Source organism: Camelus dromedarius, chromosome 17 (genome assembly GCF_036321535.1).
Source record: "Camelus dromedarius isolate mCamDro1 chromosome 17, mCamDro1.pat, whole genome shotgun sequence".
In the NCBI taxonomy this organism is placed as follows: domain Eukaryota; kingdom Metazoa; phylum Chordata; class Mammalia; order Artiodactyla; family Camelidae; genus Camelus; species Camelus dromedarius.
In genome coordinates, this window is record NC_087452.1 from 32,395,985 (window position 1) to 32,414,761 (window position 18,777).

Here is an 18,777-nt window from a genome sequence, read left to right on the forward strand (position 1 = left end):
CTTTGCCATGCTAATAACTACTGAACACCCCACATCACAGCTATTTCCAGGATCTCCTCATCATCTCTTCCACTAACTAAAAACAAAAACCACTGACTTCCATAACAAACAATTTTGACAGGTGGGCCTCTTCACATTCAAATGTCCCCATTTAAAGATAGTTCTGCCCTTAATGAAGATCATATTATTAAGTTATTTTTGTACCAACTTGGATATGACATACTAGGCAGGCCTCTACTTAGATTTTTGATATGATATTAGTATTATACAAATTATATTTTACTCTTTACAATAAATAAAATACTGAAATTTTAAGAATAATTACAGATTTTGAACTTTGACAGGCTTCTAAAAAATGCCACTCACATAAAAGGATAGAAAGAATCCATGTAGTCTTACAAATGCATTTAGCGCTGCTGTTATCTTGACCAAAAACTATGAAATACACTCCATTTTAAATTCTGGAATGAACACAAACCAAGATTAAGTGTGTCATTTGATAGCTTCCCCACTGACTCCACTATTACAGCAAAAGTCTATAAAATGATTCACAAAGAAATTATTAACTGAGAGTGAGTACTTGAATACTGGGTATAGCACAGTCATGAAGGCAGGACAGCATCAGAGGAAGATTTCAGGTCAACAGCTCTAGGAACTATCTGGTGGAAACCAGTAAGATAGTACCACAATGGACAAGGTACATCTAACAAGTTGGACAAGGACTTCCTGCTTGGCCCCTTGGCAGAGGGGAAGAGCCTGCAAATTCTGTCACTGCAAAACACTTAAAAATATGGGTAAACTTCTAATAAGCATCCATTCTAAATGTACAGCTGTTTTCACAGACACACAAAAGTAACAGAACTCCCCAAGGACCACAAATGAAAGGCAAACTGAAAACACAAATACTCTTGAGAGCTGACGCTACAGCAGTCCTAGGGGAAGAGAAGGGTATCAATCTTGCAGTGAGGTGGGGTGGTGGGGGAAATGGAGGGGAGATAAAAGACAATGCCTTGGGCTCAAAGAAGCTAAAAGAGGACTATGATCTCTACATAAAGCCAAGATCTTGAAGAGTTATACTCTCAGGAAAGAGTGGACTAGAAAAAAATCTAACCACCAACAAAGAAGACAACATAAAATCTTGAGTTAACCTAGGTTGGAGGAGAGAAAAAAGAGATCCAATGGGAGTCTGTAACCAAGAGTATGCCCTCAAACCAATTTGAGGTTGAAATACATACTTACCTACATGGTCCAAGAAATTAACCAAAATCAAAGTGGTCCCAAGCAAGTGATACATCCTAACTGCCTTGAAACAAAAGTAAAACATCTCTGGGATATACCTCAACCTGGACCACATAAGATTCCCACATATAAAGCCTTACTGAAGATGAACTCACAATTCAAAAGTATAAACACAGGAGGGATTAATCATATAAAAGCAAGAGCCAATAGGGTCAGACTCTTAAAAATATATCTATATTGTGAAGGAAGAACATTCTTGCAGGGATGCAACAGAAGGACATCAGGCTCTCCTCTGCTTGGCAGCCTGTGCTGGACAAGGGCACTACTCCTGGGGAAGGCCAGTCACCTGCCCAGGAAACTGAGAGCGCTGTTGCCTCAAAGCCTCTTTTCCTTAAAAACAAGGGAAATGGGGCCCATGAACACTGATGTTAAGCAATTCTAAAGACAAAAGATCTAGATCTCAACAGAAAAGAATCTGAGAAGCTGAAGAGGTTCCATCATTATACATTTTTGTGAAGCTCAATCCTGGCAACTTATGTAGGCTTCCTAAGCATCTGAGATTGGCAATTAGAATGAGTAGCATACAGGAGTGAAGAATCCTCCTCGTTCTCATCTCTAGACACTGCCTTCAAGTGCCCCACACCCTCCACTGTCATCAACAAAATGGTAAAGAATAAAGCTTCCTTCATTTGAACTTGTAAAAAGGAAATCAAATGAAATGCTGTTGCTTAACATCCCATTATAAACATACAAACAACATGAGCCACACACTCCCACAAAGCTGTGACTGTCTCCTTTTAACTCTTTTTTCCATCTATTATAACATCACATCTGGGCTAGTTTCTTCAATAGGCTAGATCTGGTTTACCCAAGAAGCCAGTGTCTATGTTTTACTGAATCCTAATAATGTTAATCAGCCTCTTCTTCAGAGGGTTAAAGGAAAGAGCAGACTCCAAGAGCCCCTCTCATACCTCTGACCTAGTCCCTCTACTTCTGACTCCTCACTCTATGCTTATTTTTGATTAGGCATCCTACATAACAAATTTCACATTTTCAGTTACATCTAATGGAGGACCCCAAACCTATTATATTCTGCTAACTGTGGCCCAGAGTGGGCATTTGTTGTTTTCCTTTGTAAGTCAACCAGACAAATTGCTTCAAGATACTTTTAGCTTGTGGATTTCCTCAGATCTTACTAGGCCCTGGCAGCAGTTTCAAACACTTCAGAAGGCTATATCTATACAACACGTTAACAATGGGATAAAGATGGCGTAGCCAGCTGACTTGAAACCCTGAAGAGTCCATTAGTAGCTGAATCAACTACTTAATTTTGTTTTCCAAAAGCTGTCGCCCTCTGGGCTGCCCCTAAACTTAACAGAAAGTAACTGTTTTTTTAAGGAAGATTTTAAAATAACCACAGCATGTTTAGAGAATTATTTGAGAGAAAACTTTGGTGAAGGAAAAGACATCATGATCTGTACAGGACAAACTTCTACCACCTAGTAACTAATCCTCCTGCACCTGGGCCTTTTCCAATGTCAGGGAAAGTCAATTTCATTATCTGCAGACTTAACAATCAGTTAAAACTCACTAAAGATACTACCAAATGCTTACACACAGAAAAGAGTTAAAAAGGAATAAACCCTTCTCAGCAAAATGATGAAGCAAATGCTGTGGTAGTCTGCATTCAAATTGCTGACTGGTGATTTCTGACAAACACATTAGGGGGTTGGGGAGTGGGGATGTATGAAGACCATGACTTACAAATCAAGAGGTTCTTTCTCTAAAATGCATATTCTCTGTACCCTGACATAAAGAGGCCCTGAGATCTTGAATCAGGCTGCTCTATGAAGCTTCAGAGAAAGAACAGAAGTGATAATGACTGAGAATCAACACTTGGAAAGTTCATACACTGTATGACACCAAAGCCATTCCCCAAGGATTTGTCCCTCTAGGAAGGGTACTAGCCAACAAAGAACAGTAAATAGCAATAGAGGTCCAATTTAAAAAGGAGGATAAAGATGGTTCCACAAAGATAGTTCTAATACATCCAAGTGCCAAAATCAGAAAATGGTTACAATCCATCATGCCAGAAATTGACCCTTACCTATTCCAACTTACTAAAACTGACAAAACAGCTAACCATTGTGGAATCTTTGGTGGTCTCTAGAATGTCTTTTTAGAGTCACATCTCCAGAGATTCTGCCCAGCTCAAGAAAAACTTACTAAACAACTACCATCTACTAGGGACAAAAAGATAAAGAGCAGGCACAGGTCAGGCAGATCAAGCATTAAGAGGAATGAGGCCCAAAGAGTTCTGAAGAAAGAGTTGGACAGAGTTAGGTAATATTGGGGCTGGGATTGCTGGAGATGAATGGAAAAGAGGTGGGAAGAGGGAAGAGTTCAAAGATATGGAATTCTATGAACATAACTGAGAGACAAGAAAGAGCAGAATGTGTTTAAAGAAATCCAAGAAGGTTGTCTTACTGGAGCATAAAGTAGCAAGTACGGGGGAAGAGTACAAAATAAGCCTGGAGAAGCAACAGGGCCAAGATCATGGAACACCCTGAATATACTAAAGAGACTGGATTTTATCCTACAAGGAAGATCAAAATGACATGATCAGATCTGTCTTCTATAAAGGTCACTCTGCAGCATAAAATGTTGAATAAAAGCATAGGTATATGCAGTCTCAAAACTGAAATCCCAAATCACTCTTCAGTGTGACCTTGGGCAAGTCAATCTCTCTGGGCCACAGTTTCCTTACCTGTAAAATGGAGGTACCCTCTACTTTCAAGGATTATTAAGGGAATGATGTGGTGAATGAATATAAATGCAAACTGTACTATGAAGACAGACAGTTCAGTATTTAGCACATTGTAAGTATTCAAAACATGGTCTGGATGAAATATTTGCTGGAAGAAATGTGTAAGATGGAATAAGAGGAGGCAAGAAACAGCCAGTTAAAAATCCAGAGGCCAAAAAATAAAAAAATAAAAATAAAAATCCAGAGGAAAGGCCCGATTTGAGAACTATTTAGGAGGGAAATAGGGCTGTTTAGTAGTTTAGGCAGTGGAGTACTGTTCTTTGAGCCTCAGTGAAAGAGTAAAAGACACATGAGGCTTCTCTACCAGGTTTCCCTAACCAGGGCCTATGATACCACTGTCACCTCCTCCTTGGATACCAACCCAGACTGGAGACCAGACGCCACAATATATCTCAGCTTTTACTATCAGTACTGCTGAAGAGGCAACAGGTATATCATGGAGTGGGGGCTCTTCAGTGTCAGAGAGACCCAACTGGCACCTTTTAACTGAAGCAAATTACACACCTTCTCCTCATTTGGAGCAATGACACCTACACTTCAAGTGCTGCGAGCGTTCATGCAGCATATGACCCAGCAACATAATAAGGACTCAGTAACTTAATACAACACAAACAAATCCTATGAAGATGTGAAGCTTATTTTACAGTGTCCATCATAAAAACACTACAGTCTTATCACAGCTCCAGCTACCTGGCAGCCCTGGTAGCCAAGACTGTCCAATACACATCAGTATGTTGGTTCTCATACAGGCAACTCATGTTCCGTTTAGGGGGAGCCTGCTTTTATTTCCAAAATGTGTGTAACATCTTCTACCATAATATGTGCTATCTGGTTTATAAACAAATAAAGCTGGTTTTGGAGAGCTCATCTTTGGAAACAGAACTAAGATACTGTAGTTTTACCCAAAAGTTAAGAAAAAAATTGGCCCCAAGCCCAGAAAACAGGCATTCCTTCTAGACAAAACTGGATAAATCAAGTCTACAAACAATGTGTGGATAAAACAGTAGGGAAGGAAAGATATGGAGACAATCAGAATAATCACACCAAAAGGCCAATTCACAGTCAAGAAGGGAACAAAGGAAGACTCTGGAATGTACCAGTTCAGATCTGAAGCATTCAGGTGAGGCAAAAGCTACTAAGTGTAACATACCAAAGTTACTAAATAAAAAATACCTGGGACATAGATATTTCCCCTGTTATGCCAGAGTTCAGATTTATGTAAACAGTACACCTAAATGCTCTATTCACATTAAGGTTCAAGATTCCATATGAGACATTAGGCAGCTGGAGAGATATTACCTGGGGAAGAAAGAATATCAATGGAAACAAACTTTAAACATATTAAATGTGAATGAGTAACAGTTTCCACTTCAATAGGCTAATTTACTGATGCTGCAACTACTTCACAGATTTAATTTCTCATAAGGGTTGTATTGATTGTAAATGTCACAAGGCATTTCTTGCTACTTTCATTTATGGAATAGTAAGAGAAATGAATCTTCAAAGGAGAAAAACTTGCCAAAATGTGTTGACATGGAATTGTTCTTTAAGATGCTGCCATAGTACATGGTTTTGATTTAAAAAATAAGTTAAGCCTTCCTCTAAACATCTAAAATGTTTTTAAAAACATTTAATCTAAAACATCCACTTCAGAGTCAGTGGATGAAGAGCAAGTCTAACAGGGGCCAACTGACAGATGAGACCAGGTCACAAGTCTCTGATAGACGAATCTGGGCTAAAAGCACCAGTTGGGTCAATCAGTGAATTTTAATTTGCCCTAAGCAAAGCTTGCAGGACAGACCTGGCAAGGTGCGTGAACAAATCTACCAATGTATGAAACAGATGGCTCTGCCAAAGAGGCTCTGACCTATTAGAGGAGTCTTTCTGAGAACATAAAATAGATACAGTAGAGCGAACTTCAGGAGATTTTCAAGACCATTTTTACAATATAATGTTGTATAAAAAGCACAAAAAAACTTACATATATTTAGATCCCAATTTAAAACTAAAACCACACATGTGCAAGTATTAATATATGCAAAGAAAAAAAGTGAAGAAATGTACCTAAAGGTTAACAGGTTTTATCTCTGCATGGTAGTTTTACCAAAAAAGTTACTATTTTCTTCTTCATTCTTTTGTCTTACAATAAATAGATGTGACTATAATTATAAAATCAATATCTTTACACATGTATTCTCTCTGTAAAATCGAACCATCAGTGAACAAATCCTATTTGGCCTCATCCCCATCCTTAGCAGCATCATGTTTTTCAGGCTGTGACTGCTCCTATCTGTAGCCACACCCAGTGACCAACAGGGTAAGCTCGCACACTGCCAACAAAAGTTCACTGGGTATCTACTACAGAGGCCCCACCTTGGCCAGGGCTCACATGAGGGCCTAAAGGAGCATGTGAAAAATGACCATCAATACTTAAAGTCACCCTTGAAAAGTCTTCTCAATTGTTCACATAAATACAGTATAGTTTTATGTTGTACTCCTGTAGATATATACACCAAAATAATTCCAAAAGGGTATGATATTCAGAAATTAAGCCCCTCATGTGTTTTACTGCTTGGATCAGTCCAACAATTCTTCACTGGCCCTTAATTTTTCCTCCCCTGACTCCCCACCCCCAGTAAAATACTTACCAACTCATGACCACACCACCTAAACAATTTATCTTCTGCCAATGGTCAAGAATTGTTTAAACTTACCAGTTTTGTCAATCATATTAACTGTAACAATACTGACTACATCCAGTGCCTTTGGGGACTCATTCACTGAGTAAAATGGTGAGTAGAAATTACCTCACTATTCAAATCATTATACTCTCTTTTTTCTTTCTTTTGCAAAGTGTGTGATTGAATTTAAGTAAGGATAACTGTTAGATATAATTCCATTACATAATCAGAGGACCTTTGTATTGGGAGTGCAAAAAGGGAATCTTAGTGTCGTTGGGCTTACTGTCATTCCAGTTAAGGACACAATGCCTTATTAAGTGCCTAATGAATGATAGAGATAACACTAGAATTCAGAGAAGAAAGCAATAGTCAGGCTTGGATAATGTTGGAAGGCTTCCTAGAAGAGGCAGACCTTGAGACAATCCCTGAAGCAAGGCAGAATTAGACAAGAGAGGAGGGGAGAAGACATTCCACACAAGAATCATCGCTTGGATCTGAAGAACGCTGAAAAGGCAGAAGGTGTAAGGTTTTCTGGAAAGGGAGATAAAATGATTCATCAATAAATACGGATTAAGCACCTACCATTGACCAGTACTGGTAGGTGCTGAAGATACACAAATGAGAGAACCCTGGTCACAGAATAGTGATTGGAACCACCCCAGGAATCATCCAGTCAACTGACACAAATATGTAAGCATATACCATAAGCTATCTGATGGGTACAACATATGACTAAAATTCTTCTTCAGTCAACTGATGAATAGATAAGCAAAATGTAGCATATCCACAGAGCAGAATATTATCTAGTGGTAAAAGAGAATGACGCACTGATACATGCTACAACAGTGAGACAAGCCAGTCATAGAAAGCCAAATATGATTCCATTTACCTGAAATGTCTGGAAAAGGCAAATATATAGACACAGAAAGTAGCTTAGTGGTTACCAGGGGGTAGAGGGAAAGAAGAATAGGGAGTGATAGCTTAATGAGTACAGGTTTCTTTTTGTAATAGCCAGTGCTGATGATTGCATACCTTTGTGAATACACTCAAAATCACTGAATTCAACACTTAAAAGTGGTGGAAATTTATGGTATGTGAATTATATTTTAAAAGAAAAAAAAAAAAAAGGAAAGAAAGACAAAGGTTCTACAGGACAGAGCAGGAAATAATTTTGCCTGGAAAGACTGGTGAAGTCTTCCCAGAGGAGGCAAGAGATCTGAATGTCAAAGGATAAAGACAGCTTTCCTTAAGAAGGGAGTGATGAAGTCATTCAGGGAGAGGGAATGACATATACAGAAGTACAGTTTCATAGCACTAGAGATTGGGCGTACTAAATGAGGAAAATCACAAGAGACGAGAAGAAGACAGGCCAGATCTTGATCCATCAGTGTCCTGAGGACCTTGTTGAGGAGACTGAACTTTGTCCTATACAAGGATTGCCAAATATGTGGCACTTGGCAACACTTTCCTGTCTGCACCTCTGGCAGACATAACTATTATGCCACTGGGGCCTTCTCTGCTGAGCTCAGAAGTGGACTCAATATCTATCTCCATACAATCAATCCTCCCCACAGTCCAGGCGCCCCCAGTGGGAGTCACTAAAGGATCTCAAGCAGGGAAGTGGCATCATCTGAATCCCCAAATTAAAAAGAACACTGGTGGCTAAGTGAAGGCAAAATTGGGTAGGAAGCTGTTGAAACAGGCTGGACAAAAGGTGATGAGATCCTGAACTATGGTAGTGGAAATAAGAAAGGAGAAAAAAAGGAAACATTAGAGACAAGGAGGTAAAACCAGTAAGACTTCAGGAGCCAAATGGAGCCCCTTGAGGGCAGCTTTGCTCACCACTACCTCCCAGCATCCACCACAGTATTTGGTATGCTGGAAGGGTTCCATAGATATCAACCAAATTATTGTTTTTTTTCCTACATTCTCTCCCTGAACCTTCACAATAATACCATGAAGAAAAAAATGTTATCCCCATTTCACTGATAAGGCATCTAAGATTTAGAGAGGTTAAGTGATCTGTCCCAAATATACCCAGCTAGAGAGTGGTAGAACTCAATCCCAACCCAGACTTCTAACTCCAGACTCCAAGCTCTTATCCATGGCCCAGGTTTCCAGCTTGAACAATGAAGCAGGTAATATTGTTAATGACGAAATGACAGAAATGGCTGGAAAATGGAGGCGGGTCAGAAATACAGGCTTGGGTGTTCTTGCCACATTCAGAGAGCTGAAGCCTCAAATATGGAAGATACTCAGGGAGTGTATGTAGTGGGGAAAGGGTAGTCAAGGATGAGTCAAACCATGAAGGAATGGAGTTTGCACAGTAAGTCAGAGAGGCAGGGAAAGAACCAAGCAGGGGAGTATGCAATCAGGAAAGACATCAGCAAGGCAACCATGATCAAGATTCAAATGCTACAAAAATTTCAGATGCATTAGATAGAGGGGAAACCACAGAGAAAGACAGCATTTAGGAAAGGGATTCTAAAAGGGGTTGAAGGCTGCCTGGTGTTTTCTAAACCTGCCAGGACAAGAGTCTGGGGAGGCTATTTAAAATACATAGACCGCCAACAGTTATCTTGTGCAAGTGATTCAGTCTCTTTGAGCCTCTTGTTATCTCCTCTTTAATCTGGGAACAACAGCATCAACTTCATAGTGTTATTGTGAGGACTGTATTAATACATGCTTGAAAAGAGGCCCCCTCCCCTCCCAGATGATTATGACACTATCTGAAAATTGATTTTTAGGAAATCCAACTACAGGAACAACAGAAGGATTTTTAACTGGAGATAGAAATGGATGACAGGCAACGCTTTTAGAAAGACTGTGAAAATGAGAGAAGAAAGGAAGGAAAATCAGCCATCATAATCCAGGACTAGACCTGGAGGGCCTGGGCTAAGACGAAGGCAAAGAAACCAGAAAGAATGGAGCAGGGGTGAGGCATTACCAAGAAGAACTCACAGGACGGAAAGGGAAAAATTATTTATGGACCCGAGGCTTGAAGTCTGGGTGATTGCAAAAACAATGGCATACCCTTCATCAAAATCAGGAAGAACAGAAGGATAGCTGGTTTGGTGGGGAGAAGTGAAAAAAATCTATGCAAGATATTTGCTAAGTATTAAAAAATAAGCATAAAAGAGCCAACTGGCGGTAATCATATTTTGGACAGGAAAGCAGTACCAGTTAAGAATATAGGCTCTGGGATGAGATGGCGTGGGTCTGAGTCCCAGCATTGCCACTTTCTATCTAAGGGAGACTTAAGAAGTTTCCTAATTTCTCTAAACCTAGATTTCTTCATTTATAAAAGAAGAACAACAGTACATATCTCATATAAATTTTTCTAATTAAGTGAAAAAATAATGAGTACATTGCCTAACACATGCAAGTTAGCTTTCAATTAATGTTGGGGATAACCTTTAGCTACTCCGTGATGACAGTACATAGTATGACCAGCTATGCTTTGGAGAAGCTAAATTACCCAAAAAGTCAGAAAAATCTTCCTAACTCTGAGACAGGACAGGACAGCTGAGGATTCTTTGAATTTTGACATCAAGGAATTGGTACCTGAATTAGTACCACTTCACAAGCTAGGCCTTCTTCATGCTTGACTATGTAGTCATCACATCCTTAGAACACTTGGGTTTAAAAATATTTCTGTAAATGTTTTTAACTTGAAGCAAAGTTTACTTTAGCTCAGACACTTATTCAATCAGTATTTATTGCAAAACTATTAGTACAAAGAATTGTTCTAGACACTGTAGGATGCAAAATTACACACAGTGTTAATGTGGTACCTACACTCAAGAAGATTACATTAGAAGGCAAGAAAAACTTACACACAGAAATAGCTTAAGTACCAGGCCTACTGGGAAACGTCACTGATGCACTGCCAGTCATGCAAGTCAGGAGAGGGAGGACTCACTTCCAATGTGGATGAAGCTGTCACCTAAACTTAGTCTAGATAGATGGTCAAAATTTCAACTTGCCAGAACATAGGTTCAGGGGAAATAACTGAACAGGACATCCAAAGGAAACAATGTGACTATAGATACAAAGCTGTAAAGGGCCAAAGCTGTGTTCTGGGAAGAACCAGGAGTCAGGACTAGCCATGAGATACCTGGCCCTACACTGAGGACAAATGAGAAGAACCAGCCACAGAATGAAGCCTGGATTTCCCAGGAGAAGAGACAAGGTGGAGGAAGCCAGAAACTTGTTTGGGAGCAGAATGGTGAATATGGTTCCACATAGGCTAACTAGGACATTTCTAAAACCATCCTCTCACAGCTGATACTTTTAAAGCTAAAGGACTTCAGATTCTAATCCAGCCCTACCATCCTTCTGACTGAGGACACAAAGACCAAGAGAGGTGACTGAATCACCCAAGCCATGAAGTTAGTGGTGACACTGAGTGCAGTCTTGGTCTGCAGACTCAGTTCAGGGCACTTTGCACTCGTCTCCAAGATGAGACAAACATGCCCAAAAGCCAGGATGACATGTAGGTTTGTTGCTTAGTAAAGGAACCAGCATTATAGAATGGAGTCACTTGGATACCCTGAAGTGGTGGGAGTAAAAGAGCTAGATTTCTGCAGGTCAGACTACAGAGGGAACAGAAAAGGAAAAAACAAACAAACCTGGGTTACATCCACATCTGGTGGGGGGTGGGGGGAAGGGGTTTTAAAAAGGCACCTGAGCTGAAAGGCAGGCAGAGACTCAGGATACGGCAGAATCTTAGAAACCAAGGTCAGCGTCTCCTACTCAGCTGACACGTATGCTTTCAATAAATAGCTGCTAAACGAATAGACGGATGAATGAAGAAAGTAAAGACAAAAAATTACCCACATAAACAAAGCAGGGTGCTGAGCGCTTCATGTGGGAGTAGATGAGATAACCTCAAAACCACCCTATGAGGTAGCATTGTCATCACTATATTTCAAGATGAGAAAACAAGTTTAAAAACTGCTCAAGTTAAACAGCAGGTATCACAGCCCGGATTAAAAATCAAGTTCTCACTGTTAAGGAAACGTTAAATTTTATTAGGGTAGAAAATGGCAAGGTAATGATACTTAAGAAATAAAATGTTATTAGTTAGAGACACACTCAGCAACAATGTTTAAGATTTAGCTTTAAAGTATGCCAAAAGCAGCAGAAAATTGGGAAGGACAATTGAAAGAAAAAAATTGGAGAAATGCCCGGTCATTACTAAAATTGGGTGATAGGTACACAGGGTTCATTATACTATACTCCTTGCTGTTGTATATGCTTGAAATTTTCCATAATAAAAAAATCTACCCACGCACAGCTTCCTTCTATGTAAAGATGGTGGGGAATGGGGAATTAGTCAAAACAAAAGAAAACAAACATAAAGAAAAAAATCTTTGTTAGGTTAACAAGGAATTCACCTCAGAGATAGTATTCAGGAGAAAAACAGGACCAGAAGCCAGACTACAAAGTATTAGGAGCTACAGATAAAGCAGGTGGTGAGGAAATAGCAGTAAAGCTGCATTTTAGATGAAAGAGGGCTAGGGTAGCATGAGAGGTTCAGAGCTAAGTAAAATCCTACTCTGCATGCAGATAAAAACAAAAAGGGGACAGAGGGAGGACAGGAAGATGCTAGAAAGATAATTGTGTAATCAGTTAATTAACTGATCAACCTATCTATGGAATAAAAATGTGAAAAGATGCTCCTCCTCCTCAAGGAAATGTAAATAAAAATTATCTATGCTTCTATTGGCAAAGATTAAAATTACTGATAATGTTCAGTGCTAGAGAAGAAATATAAACTGATACAATCATTTGAAAGTTATGTGGTAATATCTAGCAAAATTTTAAACATGCATAACCTTTGACACAGAAATTTCACTTGTAGGAATTTATCCTAAGAAGTATACAAAGTACAGAAAGCTGTATACAATGTATACAAAGAGGTACACAGATATGTATACAAGGATCCTTGTAACTGCAAATAGAAACAAATGCCTATCACCAGGGGACTAGGAAAATTGATACAAATATATAATACTATATAACTATTACAAGTTACAATAGATATGTGTCCTAAACTTGGGGAAATGCCCAATATAAAAGCATTAAAGAAAAAGAGAAAATTACAGAAAAGTAGATATACTGTGATTCCATTTCTGTAAAATGGAATTACTTTATCCTACACACATACAGACTAATAAACACATACATGTTAGTATACATAGCAGGAAAAAAGTGTAGATAAATATAAATCAAATTTAGAATAGCAGTTAACATTGATGTATGGGATTATAGGTTTCTTACCTTATTTAAAAATGCCAGAATTTTACTGTGCTCATGTAAATTTTACCTACATAATCAGGAAAAAAAAAAGTCAAGGACTTTCCAAAAGCAAGAGACTCTGAGTGATGAAAGTGTCATGATAGAAAGGAAAAGGAGAAAAATTAGGGAGCATAAACCCTGAAGTGAGGTCGCTGGTCAAGAATAAGGGAGATGGGGGCAGGTCTGGGGCTTGAGGGAAAAACGAGCCTTGGGAAATGGGCAAGAAGCTGCTGTGGAAAACGGGACCATGAGAATACAACACAAGAGCATCCAGATGGGCAGGGAGAGCTCAGCTCAAGTGAGGCAGAGGGAACTGCAGACAACCAAAGCAGCCCATTTTCCTGACTCCTCAGAAACACTGGGCAGCCTAGGGGCAGTGAAAGAAGCTAGGAGAGAGAATTCACAGATAGCAACTGGCAGAGCAGAGGACAAAGTCAGGCAGATTCTCAGACCTGGGGAAGGTAGCACTGAAACTATGGACCATGGCAAGCCAGCATCCAAACCAAGGTGGGGGAGGTGGGTGAAACAGTGGAGAAGAGAAAGGTAGAGAGAAGGGGTGGGGGAGACAGTGACACTGGAAGACACAATGAGAACAAAAAGCCTGAGCTCAATCCAGGATCGCACCTAAAAGATTCTTTCCCAAACTTCCATATTTTTCTTCCAATTTCTATACTTCATCACATTAAGAGAAAGACCCCAATTTGTGTCACTGGGTATCAAGTGCAAAACCATCTCCATCTGGTTCTGGGTTTTTCTCATGAACATTGAGGGATCTATGTGGAAGGTGGGGGCTCCCTCCAAAGATCCTCCCCCATCCAGCTCTTTCAGAGTTACTTGGCTAGTTCTTGTGTGGCACTACCTTCTTTGTGTGAATCCTCTACTGGCCGGAAGCCTGGAATAAGGGGCGACTGTCACCCCAAAGTGAAATACTAACAGTATGTCATAAGGACATTAAAAAGGCCCCTAAACTTGGAAACCTCGCATCAAGTCCCAGCTTTTCTTTTTATTGGCTTTGTGCACTTGAAAGCAAGCCACTTTCCTTTTTTGTGTTTGCCTCTTCATCTATAAAATGGGGATATCTGCCTCACAGGGTTGTTGGAAGGATGCAGTAAATATACATGAGAGTGTTTTATAAACTATAATATCATACATATGCAAGGCATACTTATGATAGTAAAGCAGATATTTTTCAATTCTATCTATATATAACTTTCATCAATGGTGCTATAAAATCATGAGTAGGTGCTAGTACCTTCAATGCGTCTACACTGGCTGAAACTATCCATGTTTTTATTGCTTTTAACCTATATTATAACAATTTCCTTCTTAAAATTTCAACACTGCTCACAAAATGTCTTCAATTTAACAGTTGCTTGCCATATTTAAAGTGCCTTATGCTTTGTCTCAGTTTTCCTTTTTATCTCATGTCAATTTTTATCTTTAATCTAACTACAGTTATTTTTCATGCTTTGGCCTTTTCTGCAGTCTGTTATGTTTGTCACCTGCATGAAAGAATAACTGCATTACGTAGGCTCCAATAAGCTGGCCAGTGGGATTCCTATGTGGTCTGATCAACCATGAAAATTAAATCAAAGTAATTTAGATAGTATACTCTCAAGTTATTTTACCACTAAGAAGAACCAAGAGGGTGACTAAATGAATTGGCACAATTCCATTACTTCCAGGTTAACTCAGAACATATAGCTTCCTAACAAAGAATTAATATATCAGTTTCAGTGTTAGTACAGTATTAGGCTAAGCAAAGACCTAATACAGATAATTTCATAATCACTGAGTTCAAATTCCTAAATAAAGTTTGGGCAAATGATTTTATATCCTGAATATAGTGACATTGAGCTCAGCTACGTCTTCAAAAGGTCCATCAGCTGACAAAAGTCACAATATCCTAGTGTTAAGTCCATTACCCACTCCCTGGCTGGACAGCAGTTGTCTGGAGACCTTGTAGCTCAAACTGATTAGTCACTGTTCTTCACACATGAGGACAAAGTGCTCAAAGCAGTAAGTGGCCAACGAAAGATCTAGATAATACCCATGAAGAACTGTCACGTTCTCTTCCAAGGGAAACTTCTGCAAGACCCAAAGAGAACAAGTAATAGCTCCCCAGCATCACACCATGAACATATGGAATAAGCAACAAAATTTTCAGCTAAATAAACTATTGCTTATAGTAACTTGGAAATACAAAGGTAGAGGCACTGCTTCAGCCAGGATCAGACACAGCCATGAAGTCAGAACTCTCATCACGTAACCATTCCACATCATTTTGTATGCAGAGGACATTCATTTCTTCACTTGACATTTACTGAGTAGCTATTTCTGTGTCAGAAATGGTTAGGTACTGGGATATAAAGTTAATCAAGACTGGATCCTGCCCTCAAATAGATGTAGGAATGGAAAACACACGAAAATACCCGAAGTTAAAAGTATAGTGATTATGAAAGAAGTTTTCACAGATTGTAATAGCCATACAAAGAAAAGGCATTCAGCTTAATTTGGAAAAAATCAAGGAAGACTTTTAAGTGATAGTGGTGCCTGAATTCCTAGTTAATTCAAGTCCAAGAGTCAAACAAACACTAGAATGGGGAGAAAAATTAGCAGGAGAAATAGTTTGAGGATGCTGGGACCTTCAAGGAGCTCACTATAACTAGAGCTTCAGGTAACAGAAGAATTATGGCAAGAGAGACTAGAAAGGAAGAAAGCAGAAGCCAGGTCATAAACATCCTTGTGAGATGCTGAAGTAGATACATATCAGGATCTAGATGTTCATGTATTTTGAGGCCAGAGGAATATTATTTACTTTTAACTGGAGTTAAAGACCACCCAGAATGGAGGGGGGATTTGGCTAAGGAAGACTGGAAGAGATTTAGGGCCAGTTATTTTGAATCATTTCTGTCTGGCTCATACTTATTTTTCTCTTGACTTTTTTTCCCCCTCTCACAGGGAAAAAATAAAACTGAACAATTCTATAACAAATCCTGTGAACCTTCTGTTCATCAAAAACATTTCTGAACAGAGTGCTATATTCTATCAAACTAGCCCAAATTAGAGAAAGATGACAAATCTCTCCAGTATCTGGAGCCTTCTAGGTAAAAAGACCAAAGTTAGATATCTGATACCAACAGAAGAAAGCTAGAGAAACATCCTGATCAGGGGCTACACAGGACATGACGCTGCTTGGCACATGTTAGCACTCTGTCTATAGAAATGCCCACTGTTCCCAAAACAAGGACATGCCAAACAGCTACCTCCTGGCTTCCCCACAGAAACTGCCAGGAAAAAAACCTACCAGTGCCAGGAATGACCTTGGACTTTATAGTGTGGACTCGCCTACCAGTACTAGATAAAGACTATCTCAACAATTCTGTCACCTTCCAGGGTGCCAACAGGTGTAGACAGAGGGCTGCCTTCCTCACCACACAAGGAAACTGAACCTCTCTTCCATGCATAGCACCCAGCTACACTCCTACTACTACTACTACTGAGAATAGTACTCCCTACTTAATGATATACACCAACTACTACTAACAGCAAGCACTGACCACCCATGAAGCATTAGGCACTCATCTCCAGTCCTCACTACAACCTGCAGAAGTTATATTAGCCTCATTTTACAGATTGAAAAAAATTAAATTAAAAAACAGAGCTCGGGGGCGAGGGTAGTGTATAGTTCAGCAGTAGAGTGCATTCTTAGCATGCACGAGGTCCTGGGTTCAATGTCCAGTATCTCCATTAATAAATAAATAAATAAATAAAACTCATTTCCACGCCCCCCCCCAAAAAACACCAAAAAAGGAAGGAAGGAAGGAAAGAAGGAAGAAAGGAAGGAAAAAAGGTTCAGAGAGGTTAACAGTTTACTCAGGCCAAAAAGCAAGCAAGAGGTAGAGATGAGATGACTCCAAAGACCATGCTCTTTCCATTATATTTAGACATCTTAGAATTTTTCCAAAGAAATCAAATACTCTAAGTCTTCTATCCAAGAGTTTCTGAAGTTGATCCATCTGACAAAGAGGCAGTCAAAAACATTTTTCAGCAATTACTTTGCCTTCTAAACAACTATTTGCTTTATTTAAGCAGTTTTTATTTGATTTGATCAAGTGAATATTCCAGATGGAAACAGATACTTCAAAGAATTTATTTATTATCTAAATGCCTTGATTTTAAATCTTATCATTTTTTTTTTTTTGGCCAAAATACATACACAGGGAGATAGAGAAGAGAGCCAAGACAGAATTTCATTTAACTAGATCAGAATGGAGATTAACAAAGCCAAAAAGCATTCAAATACAATTTATGCAGTAAAAATTAAGAGGCAAGGAATTTCAAGTAGATTGAGCCTTACCTCAACCTTATTCCTCCTGTTCTAGGAGACAGCACTCCAAGCCATCAGCAGACACTCCCAGCCTACATACAGTGAACCAGACAAAGGAGGGTAAGCAACGCCTTCAGTCTCCCAAAACCACAGTGGGAAGGAAAGTGTGATGGCTTCCTGGGGAACCTAAGCACATACACAGGATTTGTAAATCACTACTCATTCATACACACACAGAAACAAACTACCTTGTGTTTGTCTACAGGTGTATTTAAAGTTAACAGATTTATCTAAATAAAACAATACAAAAACAATCTCATACCACTGTGAACTTTTTCCATGGAAATATATGAAGATAATCAATTGTCACTAGTCAAAATCAATACTTTATAAAAACTTCATTCAACAGCTTTACTGATTAAATGCTTGCCTGAATCACTTCTTTCCTCACAGAACTATAGCCACTTGTGAAATATGAACTACTACTATTAAAACATCAAAAACATGACCATTGTGGAGGTGCCTAATACAATGCCTAGCATAATTCAATAGATAGTGGTTTATGAAACAATGAATTACGTAAGATAGAAAACTTACAAGAAAGAAAGACAGAGAAAGAATACAGTTCAACGGGAATATATGATTTTTTAAAAATTAAGGGAAAAAACAATCCCCAGAACTATCAGTATAACTGCAAATAGAATTAACCTCAAATCTCACCTGAAAATTTATACTCCAGTATACTCCAACTAGGCAATATACTTCCTAACACTCTACTGTCTGGAGTTTGCACACTGCCTTTCAAGGATACAGATGAGACACAGTGTACAGACCAAATTTACTGAAGAAAGACAACACTTCTAGTGAAAATAATGTCCTGGGAGAGCTAAAATGCCAGTCACTAAGATGTAAGAGATTTAATGTAATGACTTCATGGTAGTAGGAGAAAATGAAATTTCATGGATTTAGGGATATAAAGAACTTTTTACAACATACACTGTTTTCACATCCTTCTCTAGAGTTGCATACATTAAAAGAGTGACATACATATTAGTAAAAACAGGCTCTTAAATTAATTTAGATTTATAATAATTGGACTGAAAATCCCTAGAATTTACATATATTATGGTGTCTAAATTTGTCTGTCATCACAAACAATAGCCATACTGCTAAAAAGAAAGTATGAGTCACAATTCAAAAACAAATGAGGAAAAAAACGAACAGAGGAAAGCTTTGGCTCCAAATACCATGAAGAAATTCTTAAAATTATTGTCAATGACAGCTACCATTCTGACTGGGAGTAAGAAGGAATGGTCTACACTGTCTTCTATTCGGGAGCAAACTTAATTCAGCCCCCAAATGCCCCTTTCAGCCCCATTTGCCTCAGTGCCAACAGT

At 38.9% G+C, this 18,777-nt stretch overlaps 1 protein-coding gene across 2 annotated transcripts in view; it reads right to left on the bottom strand.

Annotated features, from left to right (window-relative positions):
* Positions 1-18,777, bottom strand: part of RAD54L2 (RAD54 like 2) — an 82,026-nt gene that overhangs the window by 62,156 nt on the left and 1,093 nt on the right. The window contains exon 2 of one of the 2 annotated variants that reach the window (XM_031470432.2): positions 17,411-17,566. The exons of the other annotated variant lie outside the window; for it this stretch is intronic. The gene's annotated coding sequence lies outside the window, so the exon portion shown is untranslated. The remainder of the gene's footprint in view (positions 1-17,410; positions 17,567-18,777) is intronic. 2 annotated transcript variants of the gene reach the window in all.